Below are 15,328 nucleotides of genomic sequence, written 5' to 3'. Positions count from 1 at the left end.
AGGATGACCGGGATAAGTGGGTTCAACTCCTCTTTTTTAAAGAGACGAACCACCTTTGGATCATCCCCTTCCAGCACTGTACCACCATGGATGAGCTTGGGCTGGGAGTCAGGATCTCCGTCCCCCCCCCCAGTGGGCTGGGACTGATTATCAGGAGTCCGTGTCTGTGTCGACGAGTCCTGTGTGCAAAGGCCTTTTTCCCCTTAGGAGGCTCTGCCTCACCTTTGGAACCGGAACGGCGCCGAGACTGCTTGCGGGACAGTGGGCACAAAAGCTGCTCCTCAGCCTGTCTTTTCCCAGACCTTTTGGCTTTAAAAGCCTTGTGCATCAGAAGTACAAATTCTGATGAAAAGGAGGAGTCAGATGAGGAATCCACAGCCCCCTCAGGGCTATCCTCATTTAAAAAAACCCTCTGGAGCCTTAGGGTGCCCTCCCTCGAAGGCCCGCACTGTGGAGAAAGTGCAGGGGGTAAAATCTCCCCCCCCCGCATTCCGCGCCACTGCCTGCAGCGATCCCAAAATGGCTGCCGTTCCCGCGCTGATCGGGAACTGCGAGTTGAGTCGGCCTGACCCGTCCGGGACTGCATGGACGCCTCTGGAGCACAAATCTGGCCTTCCCGCGGCGAAACAGAGGGACCTTTGCCGCCCTGCGAGCAGAAAGCGCAGAGGCCTTTGCGCAACAGACGGCCACGTGAGGAGCCATATGCGCGGCAAGACGAACCTCGGGGCATGATCGCGGCCGGAGAAAAAAGGAAAATTAGTTTCTTACCTGATAATTTTCGTTCCTGTAGTACCAATTTTCGTTCCTGTAGTACCAAGGATCAGTCCAGACTGCTGGGTTATGCCTCCCTTCCAGCAGATGGAGTCAGAGAAAAGCTGAAAAGCACCCCCTAGATATACCGGTGTGCCACCTGCGATCCCTCAGTATAATGAATATCAAAGCAGAATGAAACAAATCTCTCATCCTGTGTTTTTGTTTTTTAAACAACCAATGACTAGATCAAGTAAGAATACCCTAAAAATACCAGAAACAGTGTTTTCCTTCTTCTTCTATGTTCCTTTTTTTTTTTTTTTTTAAACCAACCGTTAAGAAAAACCAACAGAAATATGACAAGCAGACTCTCCTGTAACATACCTACATGGGCGGGCGTCTGGACTGATCCTTGGTACTACAGGAACGAAAATTATCAGGTAAGAAACTAATTTTTCTTTCCCTGTACGTACCAGGATCAGTCCAGACTGCTGGGATGTACCCGAGCCGCCTTAAATGGGTGGGACTGAGAGAGTTCCGCTTGAAGCACACTGCTGCCAAAGGAATCTACAGCCGGATCCCGGACATCCAAGCTATAATGTCTAGCAAACGTGTGCAAAGACTTCCAAGTAGCCGCTCTGCAAATTTCCTGGGGCGAAACACATTGGCTTTCAGCCTATGATGCCGCCTGGGAGCGGAGAGAGTCAGCCTTAAGACCATCCGGGACAGGACGTCCGTGTCTTGTGTAAGTGGAAGCAATAGCATCCTTCAGTCAGCGGGCAATGGTAGTTTTGGAAGCCTTAGATCCCTTCTTTGGACCATTCCATAAGACAAAAAGATGATCTGACCTACGAAAATCATTAGTTACTTCCAAATATCTTAAAAGAATCTGAACATCCAACCGTCGTAAGTCTCGACTGTGAGAAGAACGGGTATCCTCCTCCGAAAAAGAGGGTAAGTCCACCGACTGATTGTTGTGAAAAGACGAGACCACCTTTGGCAAAAAGGAGGGTACCATCACAGAGATACTCCCGACTTCGTTATCCGTAGGAATGGTTCCCTACATGACAAAGCCTGTATTTTGGAGACACGACACACCGAACAAATAGCCACGAGAAAAACAGTTTTGAGAGTTAAATTCTTCAAGGTGGCCCGTTTGATAGGCTCAAACGGCGGAGCGCAGAGACTACGAAGGACCAAATTCAAACTCCAGGATGGACAAAGCGCTACCGGGGGACGTAAATGCTTGACTCCGCGCAAAAAATGAGTAACATCTGGATGATGTGCAATGGAAGAACCTTCAATCTTACCACGCAGACAGCCCAGAGCCGCTACCTGTATCTGAAGAGAATTATAGGCCAGGCCCTTTTTCAAGCCCTCTTGCAAAAACGCTAGAATATGCACTATAGAGCAGCGGTTCTCAACCGGTGTGTCGCGACACACCAGTGTGTCGCCAAGCACCGGCTGGTGTGTTGCGTGCTCCCGGTCTCTCCCGCTGCTCTTTCTTCCCTGCTGCCGTTGCCGCCGGGCTATCAGCACGTTCAAGCCCAGTGGGAACGATAGCAGTGCTAAAAGAAGCTGTGGCACCTGTGGCTGGCCTTTTCTTCTTCCCGCGCCTGCATCCCCCCGGACCCGGAACAAGAAGTGATACGCGGTGCGTGGGAAGAAAAAAGAGCCGTGCCTCGTGATAAAGTAGCAGCGGCCGCTGCAGCATCGGCCCCCGAGCAATTGAAGCAGCCGGTAATCGAGAAAGGAGTCAGCAGCATGAGCCTCCCGCGGCCAATGGGATTCTACTTTCTTGGCCTGCGGGGGCTGGAGGAGGACGCTGCTGCAGCTACCATTTGTGCTCGGGGGGGGGGGAGAGAGGAAGTGAGTGAGAAGCAGCCAGCCAGCCAGTGTGTAAGTGAGAGAATGTATTTGATCGAGAGCATGTGTGTGATTGAGAGAAACTGGTCAGAGAGATGATGTATGTGTATATGTGAGAAACAATGAAAGTGACTGCTCAAGGAGATGACTGATGTGTATGTGAGAGTGTGAGACGTCAGGGATGTGACTGATGTGTGTGTGTGAGAAAGAGAGAAAAAGCATGGAAGTGAGAAATCTGGGTATGTGAGAAAGCATGGGAGTAAGAAGCCTGGTGTTGTGGGGGTGTATGTGAAAGAAAGCATGGGAGTGAGAAGCCTGATTATGTGAGAGAGAGCATGGGAGTGGGAAGCCTGTGTGTGTGTGTGCATGTATGAGAGAGAGACTGGTTGGTAAGGCGACTGGTGTGTATGTGAATGTGAGAGAGAGAGAGAGAATGTGATTCAGGGAATGAGAAGCCTGTGCACGTGGAGAGTGAGCATGGAAATGAGAGAGAGACTGGTGTGTGTGTGTGTGTGTGTAACAGAGAGAAAGTGATTATGGGAATGAGAAGCCTGTGCATGTGAAGAGAGTGAGCATGGGAGTGAGAAAGCTGGGAGTGTGTGAGATACAGCATGGGAGTGAGAAGCCTGTATATCTGAAAGAGAACATGGGAGTGGGAAGCCTGTGTGTGTATGCATGAGAGAGATCAGGTGACGTGTGTGTGTGTATGTGAGAGAGAGAAGGAAAGTGATTATGGGAATGAGAAGCCTGTGCATGTGAAGAGTGAGCATGGGAGTGAGAAAGCTGGGAGTGTGTGAGATACAGCATGGGAGTGAGAAGCCTGTATATCTGAAAGAGAACATGGGAGTGGGAAGCCTGTGTGTGTATGCATGAGAGAGATCAGGTGACTGGTGTGCGTGTTTGTGTATGTGTGTGAGAGAAAGAAAGTGATTATGGGAATGAGAAGCCTGTGCATGTGGAGAGAACAAGCATGGGAGTGAGAGACTGGTGAGTGTGTGTGAGAAAGAGAAAGTGATTATGAGAGTGAGAAGCCCATATATGTAAGTGGAACACGGGAGTGGGAAGCCTGTGTGTGTGTATGGCATGAGAGAAACTGTTCAGGAAGGTGACTGGTGTGTTTGTCAAAGACTGTTTGGGAGATGATTGGTGTGTGAGAGACAGAAATTGGTCATGGGGGCATGACTGATATGGTGTGTGTGTGAGAGACATGGGCCCTAAGGAAGAGGACCATGAGTATAGAGCTTAGCCACTACTGCTGCTTCTGGTGTGTGCTACAGCCTGCATGGAAAAGGAGTAGGAGAGCTGCTGGAGGGGGTAAGTAAAGGTGGCTTTTTAAGTTTATTTTTCTTGGTTGACTGCCATTTTAATTATTTAATATTATGTTATGTGTCTGCTTTTTTTGAAATATTTTATTGGTGTTTGGAGAATTTTTAATAGTTTTTATGAGTTTTTAATTGTTGGATGTTATTCTGTTCATAGTTGTTGTGAAACATTTATTCTGCTTATTAGTATAGTTTTACAATTATTTCTGTGTGGGGATCTATAGCTGCTTGCTAGTTCTGTTTTCCTAATAAGAGGTGTATTGTTTTTTAGGACCTGATTTAATATTTGTAGTGTTGCCTTTTCATAGATAGGGTTGCTCCTGTTTGAATGTATTCCATAATACAGGTGTAACTGTGTGCGGATTAGTTTATGTGCATTACTACAGATCCTGGAAGTATGTTAGGTCAGTTCTGTGTCTGTTACCGAGATGAGATATTTTACCAGCATGTAAGCGTTTGTATCAGCCTTATTTGTTGTGTTTTCTCAAGAGGACACGCATTGGTGGTAAACTGCTGTCTTTTCATAAGTAGGGCTATTGAGCCTGGAAGTAGAAGGAGTTTGAGTTGCTGTTACTGAGATGACACCAGAACATCTTTTTTGTAGGGTGAGTTGTATGGGGAATGTCATAATTCTGCTTTACATCCATTATTGTGGGTCAGGGGGGTTCCCGTGGATGCAAACTGTACTTTTACATCTAGCCCTGTGACGATCATGGGTCAGTGTGTCACGCATGTGAGAACCATCTGTCAGGTGTGTCCCGACAGAAAAAAGGTTGAGAACCACTGCTATAGAGGACCGTCGTGGGGACAGTTTCAACCCACTGCACCATGAGTCAAAAACCTTCCAGACCTTAACATAGGCAAGGGAAGTGGAAGTCTTTCGAGCCCTAAGAAAAGTGGAAATCATGGCTTCCAGATAACCCTTCTTTCTCAGCTGCCTCTGCTCATAAGCCAAGCCGCTAGACAAAAGCAATCCACCTGAATGAAAAATACGGGACTCTGATGCAGAAGATTTGAGATGTGGCTCAGATGCAAGGGACCGTTTATTAGATCCGCGAACCATGGTCTTCTTGGCCATTCCAGAGCCACTAGAATAACCAGTCCGCGGTGGAATTCTATGCGTCTTAGAACTTTTCCTACCAGTGGCCAAGGAAGGAACACATAAAGAAGAATGTCTGGAGGCCACGGAAGCAACAGAGCATCTACCCCTTCCTACCCATGATCTCTCCTGTGACTGAAAAAGCGAGCCGCTTTGGCGTTGATCCGAGTCGTCATTAAATCTAAGCACGGGGATCCCCAGCGGCGAATAATGAGCCTCATCGCCTCGGGTGACAGCTCCTACTCTCCTGGATCCAGCCGCTGTCGGCTGAGAAAATCCGCCTGAACATTGTCCATGCCTGCGATGTGAGAAGCTGCGAGACGGCTCAGGTGACGCTCTGCCCAGGCCATCAACAAGTCCGCTTCAGAAGCCACTGGGCGACTTCTTGTACCCCCTTGCCTGTTTATGTATACCACCGTTGTCGCATTGTCGGAAAGAATCCGTACTGCCCTGCGGTGGACCAAGGGAAGAAATTGACGTAGGGCCAAGCGTACTGCCCTGGTCTCCAACCGATTGATCGACCATTTGGCCTGTCGAGGGGACCACCGTCCCTGTGCTGACAGACTGCTCCCCAACCTGTCAGACTGGCATCCGTTGTAACGATGATCCAAGTTGGAGGTTCTAAGTCCACACCCTGAAGAAGGTGTCCCGGCACCAGCCACCAACTGACCGGCTCCATTAAGGGCAAGGACAGGTGATAGTCCTCAGACTTGGGGGCCCAGCGGGAAAGCAGTGCTCTCTGTAAAGGTCGAATATGAGCAAAAGCCCATGGAACCAATTCCAGGGTAGATGCCAGTGCCTGCAACCGAGACAGCGTCTGAGCAATCACCTGTTGCTTGGCAAGGGGACACTAAAAACAGATTGTGGAGCGGCCGAGCAAAATCCAAAGTGTAACCATGACTTATAATATCGAGAACCCACTGGTCCGATGTTATCTTGACCCATGCCTCCCAAAACTGGGACAACCGCCCCTTAATCTGTGGGAGGGAGGAATGGGTTGGCGTTCCTTCATTGTGAAGGCTTGTTGGGGGTAAAGGTATGGGGGGCCCCTGAACGTTGAGGCCTTCTGCCTCGAAAGGAATGCACCCACGCCTGCGACCGGGATGCTGATTGTCTCTGTGCGAAGGACGAACCCCTCCCCGCACGAAAACGGTGCGGACCCCAAAAACAGTCCCTGGACACACCTGAGGGGCGAAACTGCTTGGGCTTGTCCTCAGGAAGCTTATAAACTGTTGTCCCCCAAGTCCTTAATAAGCTGTTCCAGCTCATCCCCAAAAAGCAATTTTCCCTTAAAGGGAAAGGAACCCAACCGGGATTTGGAGGAGGCATCTGCTGACCAGTTTCGGAGCCATAAGAGCCGACTTGCTGAAACCGCCGATGACAGTGTGTGCAGAAGTCCGTAGACGATCATACAAGGCATCCGCTGTGTAGGCGACCGCAGACTCCATGCGGTTAGCCTGCTCTGCCTCCTCCGGGGGAAGCTCCTGGGCCGTAAGTAATTGTTGAACCCAGCGGAGAGTGGCCCTCTGCATGAGACTGCTACAGACTGCGACCCTGACGCCAAGCGCAGAGTCCTCAAAAAATGCACTTCAGTAAGATCTCCAATTTCCGATCTTGAAGATCCTTCAGCGCCATTCCGCCAGTCACTGGAATGGTGGTATGCTTAATGACAGCCGTGACCGCACAGTCTACCTTGGGAATCTTGAGAAGGTTTAAGGATTCGCTCGGTAGGGGATACAGTTTTTCCATAGCCCTGCTGACCCTTAATGATGCCTCGGGGAAATCCCATTCCCTGGATACAATTTGAAATAGCTTAGGGTGAAATGGGAAAGTTTGCGGGGGACCTCTAAGGCCCACTAAAACAGAATCCCCAGGGAAGAATCCACCTCAGGTTGTGGTGCCGGAATCTCCAACTCCTGCAACACAGGCGGAATTAAAGGATCCAGCTCGCCCTTGCTGAACAAGTGAAGGATCTGAGGATCATCCCCCTGCACTGGGATGGGGGGAGATGTGTGTCCACATCTCCCCCCATATCCAGGGCAAAGGCAACCTCGGGAATACCAGGTTCCGCAGCCGGACGGGGAAGACGAGCCCCCGCCTTCCCCGGTCCGGCGCGGGCTTGAAAAGCTTAGGCGGGGGGGGGGGGGGGGGGGAGGCGAGTCCTCCCAATCAGCCTCAGCCTCTAAAGGAAAATTAGTTTCTTACCTGATAATTTTCGTTCCTGTAGTACCAAGGATCAGTCCAGGACACCTGGGTTGTGACTCCGCACCAGTAGATGGAGACAGACTAAAACTTGTGGGCGGAGCCATATATGCCCCTGTGCCAGTCACAGCCCCTCAGTCTTACGTAATGTCAAAGTAGCATAGAACAGGTAAACTAACTACAAAAACCCCTCCCCAATGGGAGCCAGGTCCAAAAGACCCCAACCGGAACAAAACTCTCAAAACGAGAAAACAGCAACCGAACAACTCAACGAGCGGACTCTCCGATTCTTCAGAGCAGCTGGGGCGGGATCCTGGACTGATCCTTGGTACTACAGGAACGAAAATTATCAGGTAAGAAACTAATTTTCCTTTCCCTGTACGTACCAGGATCAGTCCAGGACACCTGGGATGTACCAGAGCAAACTTACCGAGGGTGGGAAGCAGAGAGTCCCGCACGGAGTACCCTCTCTCCCAACCCCCCGGCAGAGTCTTGAACCTCCAGCCGGTAATGACGGGTAAAGGTATGCAACGACTTCCAAGTAGCCGCCCTGCAAATCTCCTGGGGCGACACCTGAGAAGCCTCTGCCCAGGAAGCAGCGTGGGCACGGGTAGAATGTGCTCGGAGACCCTGTGGCACAGACTTTCCCCGTACTATGTACGCCGAACCAATGGCCTCCTTGAGCCAGCGCGCAATCGTAGCCCGAGAAGCCGGACCCCCACGCTTCGGACCTGAGAACAGAACAAAAAGATGATCCGTAATCCGGAACGGATTGGTGACCTCTAGATAGCGAAGGACTGCCCTCCGAACATCCAACCTCCGCAACTCCCGCATCTGTGGCAGCGACGCATCGTGAACGGGAAAAGCAGGAAGCTCGATGGACTGATTCACGTGGAAGGCCGAAACTACCTTGGGCAAAAAGGAAGGGACCATCCGCAACGAGATCCCAGAATCCGAGATTCGAAGGAACGGCTCCCTACAGGACAGCGCCTGCAACTCTGAGACGCGACGCGCCGATGCAATCGCGACAAGGAAAACTACCTTTAACGTAAGATCCTTGAGCGTTGCCCGCTTAATGGGCTCGAAAGGAGACGAGCACAACGCGGCGAGTACCCAATTGAGATTCCATGACGGACAGGGATGGCGCAATGGAGGACGAAGATGTTTAGCTCCCCTGAGAAAACGCGCAACATCCGGATGCAAGGCCAGGGAACCCTTGTACCCCTTGCCCCTCAGACACCCAAGAGCCACCACCTGTACTCTAAGGGTACTGTACGACAAGCCTTTAGCCAAGCCGGACTGTAGAAACGAGAGCATATCGGATACGGGAGCCGCAGTAGGATCCACAGTGCGCTCCGCGCACCATTCGTCGAAGAGTACCCAGACGCGGACATAAGCCATAGGGGTAGACGACTTTCTGGCCCGCAACAACGTAGCGACTACCCCATCCGAATAACCTTTCCTCTTCAAGCGCTGCCTCTCAAAAGTCATGCCGCGAGACAGAAGTGATCCGCATCCGCCGAACAAACGGGGCCTTGATGGAGGAGGCCCGGAAACCCCGGGAAGCAAAGGGGAGACGCTATCGACAACTGGATGAGGTCTGCGAACCACGGTCGCCGCGGCCATTCTGGCGCTACCAAGATTACACTCGGATGTAACTCGATGCGCCGAAGAATCTTGCCGATCATCGGCCAAGGAGGGAACACATACAGCAGAACATTTGTCGGCCAAGGAAGGACCAACGCGTCGACGTCTTCGGCCCATCTCTCTCTCCGACGGCTGTAAAACCTGGGCGCCTTGGCATTCTGCCAGGTAGCCATGAGGTCCATATGAGGCGTCCCCCACTTTTGGCAGATCAGCTGAAAAACCTCCGGCGCCAGCTCCCACTCTCCGGGATCCAGATGATGACGACTGAGGAAATCCGCCTGAACGTTGTCGGCCCCGGCAATGTGAGACGCTGCTAGGTCGCTGAGATTGCGCTCTGCCCAAGCTAGCAAGAGCTGCACCTCCTCTGCCACGACAGGACTTCTTGTTCCCCCCTGGCGATTGATGTAGGATACGGTGGTGGCATTGTCCGACAACACCCGAACCGCCTTTCCCCGTATCAGCGGCAGAAAAGACTGCAGAGCCAGACGCACTGCCCGGGTCTCCAGACGATTGATGGACCACTGAGTCATGGACGAGGGCCACCTGCCCTGTACTGACCTGCCCAGGCAGACTGCTCCCCAGCCGGAGAGACTGGCATCCGTGGTTACCACCGTCCAGTTGGGCACCAGAAGGGACACTCTGCAAGTCAAGTGGTCTGCTTCTAGCCACCAGAGGAGGCTGTCCCGTGCCTGGTCCGTAAGCGGAAGTGGCAGATGAAACTCCTCCGACACCGGCTTCCAACGGGAAAGCAACGCTGATTGCAAAGGACGCAGATGAGCAAACGCCCAAGGGACCAATGCTAGAGGTGAAGCCATAGAACCCAAAACCGTCAGGTAATCGGAGACCAGCGGAAGCCGCAGAGGCAACAATCGGCGTACCTGGCACTGAAGCTTGCGAACTCTGTCCATAGACAGGAACACTTTGCCCTTCCTGGTATCGAACAGAGCCCCCAGGTACTCCAGAGACTGAGTGGGAACTAGGTGGCTCTTGCTGAGGTTCACCACCCATCCCAGGGATCGCAAGAGAGCGAGGACCCTGCTGACTGCCCGCCGGCACTGAGTCTCGGATTTGGCTTCCGGAGCTGAGCTGCAACCACCACCATCACCTTGGTGAATGTCCGGGGAGCCGTGGCCAGGCCGAAGGGAAGGGCTCGGAACTGATAATGTCGGCCCAGGATACAGAACCTGAGGAATCGATGGTAGGGACGGCTGGATGCCGATGTGAAGGTACGCCTCCGTGAGATCCAAGGACGCCAGGAACTCGCCGGGCCGGACTGAGGCAATTACCGACCGAATAGTCTCCATTTTGAAGCGTGGAATGCGAAGGCATCTGTTTACACCTTTCCGATCCAAGATTGGTCTTGCGGTGCCGTCCTTCTTTGGTACGATGAAGTAAATGGAGTAACGGCCGAAGCCCTGCTGCCCTATGGGCACGGGGGAAATTGCCCCTAAGGATTGCAGACGTTGGAGGGTTTCCCTTACCGCTGCGCGTTTTCTGGGGCACTTGCAGGGCGACACCAGAAACTTGTCGAATGGGGTCCGTGCAAAATCTAACGCGTAACCGTGATTTATCACGTCAAGAACCCACTGGTCCGACGTTATTTTGGCCCATTCCCCGGCAAACAACTGCAGCCAAGCCCCCACATTTGGGACGAACGACCGCAGCTGCTGTGAGGGATGGACCGGCCGCATCTCATTGGGAAGATTTTGGGCCCGTGCCTCCCGGGGCTCCCCCCTGCCGACCGAATCTTTTCCCCCGAAAGGACTGGGAGAGGACGACCGTGAGGGCCCCGAATGGTAAGAAGAGCCCGCGGCCCTCTGCGGACGGGATCTCGGGAGCGGCCCGAGAAAGAAGACCGAGATCTAGACCGATCCTCCGGTAGCCAGAAAGCCCTATTCTCACAGAGGGACAACATCAACTCATCCAATTCCTTGCCAAACAACAACTTTTCTTTGAACGGCAGAGCTCCTAAATGGGCCTTGGATGAACCGTCCGTCGCCCAGTTGCGAAACCAGAGGAGCCGACGAGCAGACACCGCCGAAACCATGGATCTAGCCGAGGTACGAAGGAGATCATGGAGCGCATCAGCACTATAAGCAATCGCCGCCTCAAGCTGATCAGCTTGCCTGACCTCCCCCTGCGAGAGACCTGCGGTGGCCTGCAGAGTCTGCGCCCAGCGTAAGCTGGCCCGCATAGCGAAATTATATAAATGGATGCACGGACCCCTAGAGCGGACACTTCAAAAATTTTCTTTAGTTGTACCTCCAGCTTCCTGTCCTGGATATCCTTGAGAGCCGTGGCTCCCGTAACAGGAATCGTCGACCGCTTCGCCACGGCGGACACTGCCGAATCCACTTTCGGGAGACGGAGAAGTTCCAGCGCCTCCTCAGGCAACGGGTAAAGTTTATCCATGGCCTTGCTCACCTTGAGCCCCAGCTCCGGAGTGTCCCACTCCCGAAACAGAATGTCCGAGGCAGTAAAGATGAACGGAAAAGCCACTGCGGGCCCAGTGAGGCCCAGGAGAACTGGGTCCATATTAGGTCCCTGTCTGGGCACCACCGCAGGCGCTTCCACCCCCAGTTCCTGGAGTATAGCCGGGATAAGCAGAGACAGTTCCTCTCTACGGAACAGGCGAACCACCTTAGGGTCGTCCCCTTCGACGGCCGGATTTCCTTTTCCCGCCGCTGGCTGAGATGGCCCTTCATCCGGCGCACCATCAGCCCCCCCCAGAGGCTCCTCGGCCGGGTCATCCTCTCCCTGAGAGGAAGAGCTTGAGTCTGTGTCCTGCGGGACACCCCGCAAGGGCCGGCTACGTCGTATGGCGCCCCCATCAGGGGCTGTGATAGATTTCCTCTTCCGGACTCTGGTAGACCTACCAGATCCCTTCGCCGCACCTGTCTTCCTGGATTTGCTGCGGCGCTTGCATTTTAAATTTTTTTTTTTTTTTTCAATAAGAGCGCGAAATCCGAAGAATAGGAATACCCGGAGCCGGAGTCCCCGGAACCGGAACGCGTGGGAGACCCCACTCCCCCTGGGGCACCCCCGGCGGGTCGCCGTTGTGGAGAAAGCGCGGGAGGCAATCCGCCATCTCCTGCTGCCTCCCTCGTGGATTCCCGACCTGTTGCTAAAATGGCCGCCGCTCCCGCGCTGAGCGGGAACGGGTCCCCCAGGCCTATAGTGACGGCTGATTCGCGCGCCGGCGATTGCGGCGCCCTAGCCCAGACCCCCGGAGCGACCCCCGACGAACCCTCGCCGCCAGAGACGCAGACGGAGCAAACTCCGTCTCTAGAGAGCCGCGCGCGCGCGGAGCCGCAGGAGCGGCAGGCCAAGCCTCTCGGCATGCCACGAGCCGCACGAACTGAGAGGAAGAGGAAAAATAATAAAAGAAATTAATCGCCGCGGAAGCGCACCAACAGCCCCCCACCCCCGAAGGAACGGAGAGCCGGCACTGAAGGTAAACAGGAGCCGCCGCAAAATAAAAACGGCGAAAACTTTTTTTTTTTTTTATACGACAGCCGCTGTCCACGGTCCTGAGGCCTGTGTTCCAGCAGGGGTGAGTGAACCGGGCTCCCCGGTGTCACCCCTGACGCTGCTACTGCAAAAGGCGGGTCCTCGACCCTAGCAGCGGCCTCAACCAGGGGGGGATGGTCCCCTCAGGACTTTCAAAAACCCCCCTGGGAGGCAGGACCAGCGGAGATCCAAAAATATCAGAAAAACCAACAGAGACTTCAACACTAAAACAAATTAACTAACTACAAAAAAACCCTGACCATAAAGGAAAGAACCCCAGGGGACCTGGGCTGTGACCAAACCTGCACCATCTACTGGAGACAGAGTAAGACTGAGGGGCTGTGACTGGCACAGGGGCATATATGGCTCCGCCCACAAGTTTTAGTCTGTCTCCATCTACTGGTGCGGAGTCACAACCCAGGTGTCCTGGACTGATCCTGGTACGTACAGGGAAGTAGGCTTTATGCATTAAAAGAACAAATCGCGATGAAAATGGAGGTGCCCTCTTTAAGGCCCCCCCCCCCCCGCAGGCCGAGAAGGGGGGGGGTCTAAATTCGTTGCGAAATTGCGATCGCGCTGGGGACTTAAGGCAGGCGGGAGATAGGAGAGAAATCCTTTCCTTCCAACGCTGCATCAGTGTCTGTGCTCGGCACAGATAAAATGGCCGCCGCTCCCTCGCCGAGTGGGGGCGGGGCAGGCCTTTGCCCCTGAGCCGCTGGAATTCTTCGCGGTTCGTGCGGCCACGAAAAGGGAGAGCCACAGGCTGACCTCGGTCTCTGAGAGGGTCCCTCGCCCCTGGGGATACACCGGGAGCAGAGACCCTCCCGGGAGAGCCGTGTCCCCGACTCCCAGCAGGCCGTGCAGGCGGAGGCGTGCGGCATGGCGGTCGTACTGCTGGCAGCAAAAGCACGCGAAAAATTATGAAGGGGAAAGCTGTCGCGCTGGGTGAAGGGTCCACCTCCTCCGGAGCCCCGGGGCCGTTTCATGGCAGGCCAGGGTTGAAAAAAGAATGTACTACTGGCCCGTCACGAACAGGCTGTGAGTCTCCTCCTCCTATTATTTATTTATTTTTTCAATCAAGAAAAGCAATCAAGCCCCCTCAAATATACCAGCAGTCCCCTTGCTATGGGAAACTGCGAGTCCCCTTCAGAGGAATGGTCATCTCTGGAATAAAGGAAGGGGGGGGAGAGTGACCGGCTCACCGGTGAATACTCCCCCTGGCCACTCAGGTAAAATAAAAGCTCCGGGAACTTGGCTTTAGGGCACTGCCCTGTCTAGCCTGCCATAATTTATGCCTCCGCTCAGCCAGATAAGAAAACTTAAATATTCCTAAACTAATTGTAATGTTAACTATAAAATCCTGTGTGTTGTTTGTTTAAACAAAAGAAAATTGGTTTAGTCAGAGGTGCTGGTACAGTCAAACCTGTGCAATCAATGATAAACCTGTGCAATCAATGATAAATCTGAAAAGGATCAGGACCGCAGGTTATGCCTCTCAATCTGCTGGAGTCAGAGAAATACTGAGGGATCGCAGGTGGCACACTAGTATATCTAGGGGGTGCTTTTCAGCTTTTCTCTGATTCCATCTGCTGGAAGGGAGGCATCTGCTGGAAGGGAGGCATAACCCAGCAGTCTGGACTGATCCTGGTACGTACAGGGAATGAAGAGAAAAGGAGAAAACGAACAGGGAATGAAAAGGAGAAAACGTACAGGGAATGAAGAGAAAAGGAGAAAACTGCAAGAAAAGACTGCGACGCAGATCGGGAGGAGACGGGGGGTGGTGGTACCGGAGAATCGGCGCGGCAAAAAATTAACTGAAAACTTTTTTTTTTTTGGAAATCGCAAACCTGCCCCCGCACTGTCCTTGGTTCTGGACAGGTCCTGCTCCTGCTGCTGGGGTGAGTGAGCTGGGCTCCCCGGTATCACCCCACTGCTGCTACTCCACCAAGGCAGGGCCCTCGACCCTCTTGAGCAGCTGCCTCGACCAGGGAGGATGGTCCCCTCAGGACCTGCCAACCCCCTGGGAGACTAACAGGCCTTCTTCTTTTTTTTAACAAATAAAGGAACAGAAGTCCCTAGCTAACTATTCTAATTCCTTTTTTTTTTTTTTTTTTTTTTTTAAATCAGAAAAGACTGTGGGTTTTGCACCTCTGCCATCTGCTGGAGACAGAGTAAGACTGAGGGACTGTGGGTGGCACTTTGGTATATATGCCAGGGTTTGTTTTGAAAAACTTCTCTGTCTCCATCTGCTGGAGGGGAGGCAAAACCCAGGTGTCTGGACTGATTTGTGTACGTACAGGGAACCCCCTCCCCATTCGCCCAGCTTTACCCGAGGGATGGCCCAAAACGGAACCTGGCACTTCGGGGAGCAACCAACTCCAGAGAACTCAGCCAAGAGCTGCAGGTATGCACCACCACCATCTACTGGAGACAGAGAAATACTGAGGAACTGCAGGTGGCACACTTGGTATATAGCAGTGCCTCGAAGTTTTATTCTCTGCCTCCATCTGCTGGTGGGAGTGCATTACCCACTGGGTCTGGACTGATCTGGGTATGTTCAGGAAAATTGGTTTTTACCTGCTAACTTTTGTTCCTGTAGGTGACACACTGGGTTATGTACAGTGTCAGCAAAACTTTCTATGCCTCCATCTGCTGGCAGGGAGGCAAAACCCTGGAGTCTTGAATAATCTGGATACGTACAGGGAACATAAGGTGAAGACTGGGGGAGAGGGGGGCTGCAGATTGAGGATATGACTTGCTATAGACAATACATGAGCATGGGGGGGGGGGGGGGGGGGGCGGCGCAAGTTACATGGCTTGCCCAATGAGTGAATAAACCTGCAGTGAATGGAAGGGTTCTGGAGCTTGCTCCAATGAGGGAATGAGGGTACAGGAGAGATGGGGTGGTTATAGGGGGGCTACAGATATAGAC

General features: G+C 53.0%; 1 protein-coding gene across 2 annotated transcripts in view; it reads right to left on the bottom strand.

Annotated features, from left to right (window-relative positions):
* Positions 1-15,328, bottom strand: part of SUPT6H (SPT6 homolog, histone chaperone and transcription elongation factor) — a 260,364-nt gene that overhangs the window by 28,168 nt on the left and 216,868 nt on the right. The gene's annotated exons all lie outside the window — the stretch shown is intronic.

The sequence above is a fragment of the Rhinatrema bivittatum genome, chromosome 8 (genome assembly GCF_901001135.1).
Source record: "Rhinatrema bivittatum chromosome 8, aRhiBiv1.1, whole genome shotgun sequence".
Classification (NCBI taxonomy): domain Eukaryota; kingdom Metazoa; phylum Chordata; class Amphibia; order Gymnophiona; family Rhinatrematidae; genus Rhinatrema; species Rhinatrema bivittatum.
The sequence above is the reverse complement of the archived record's forward strand: the minus strand, read 5'-3'. Positions and strand labels throughout refer to the sequence as shown.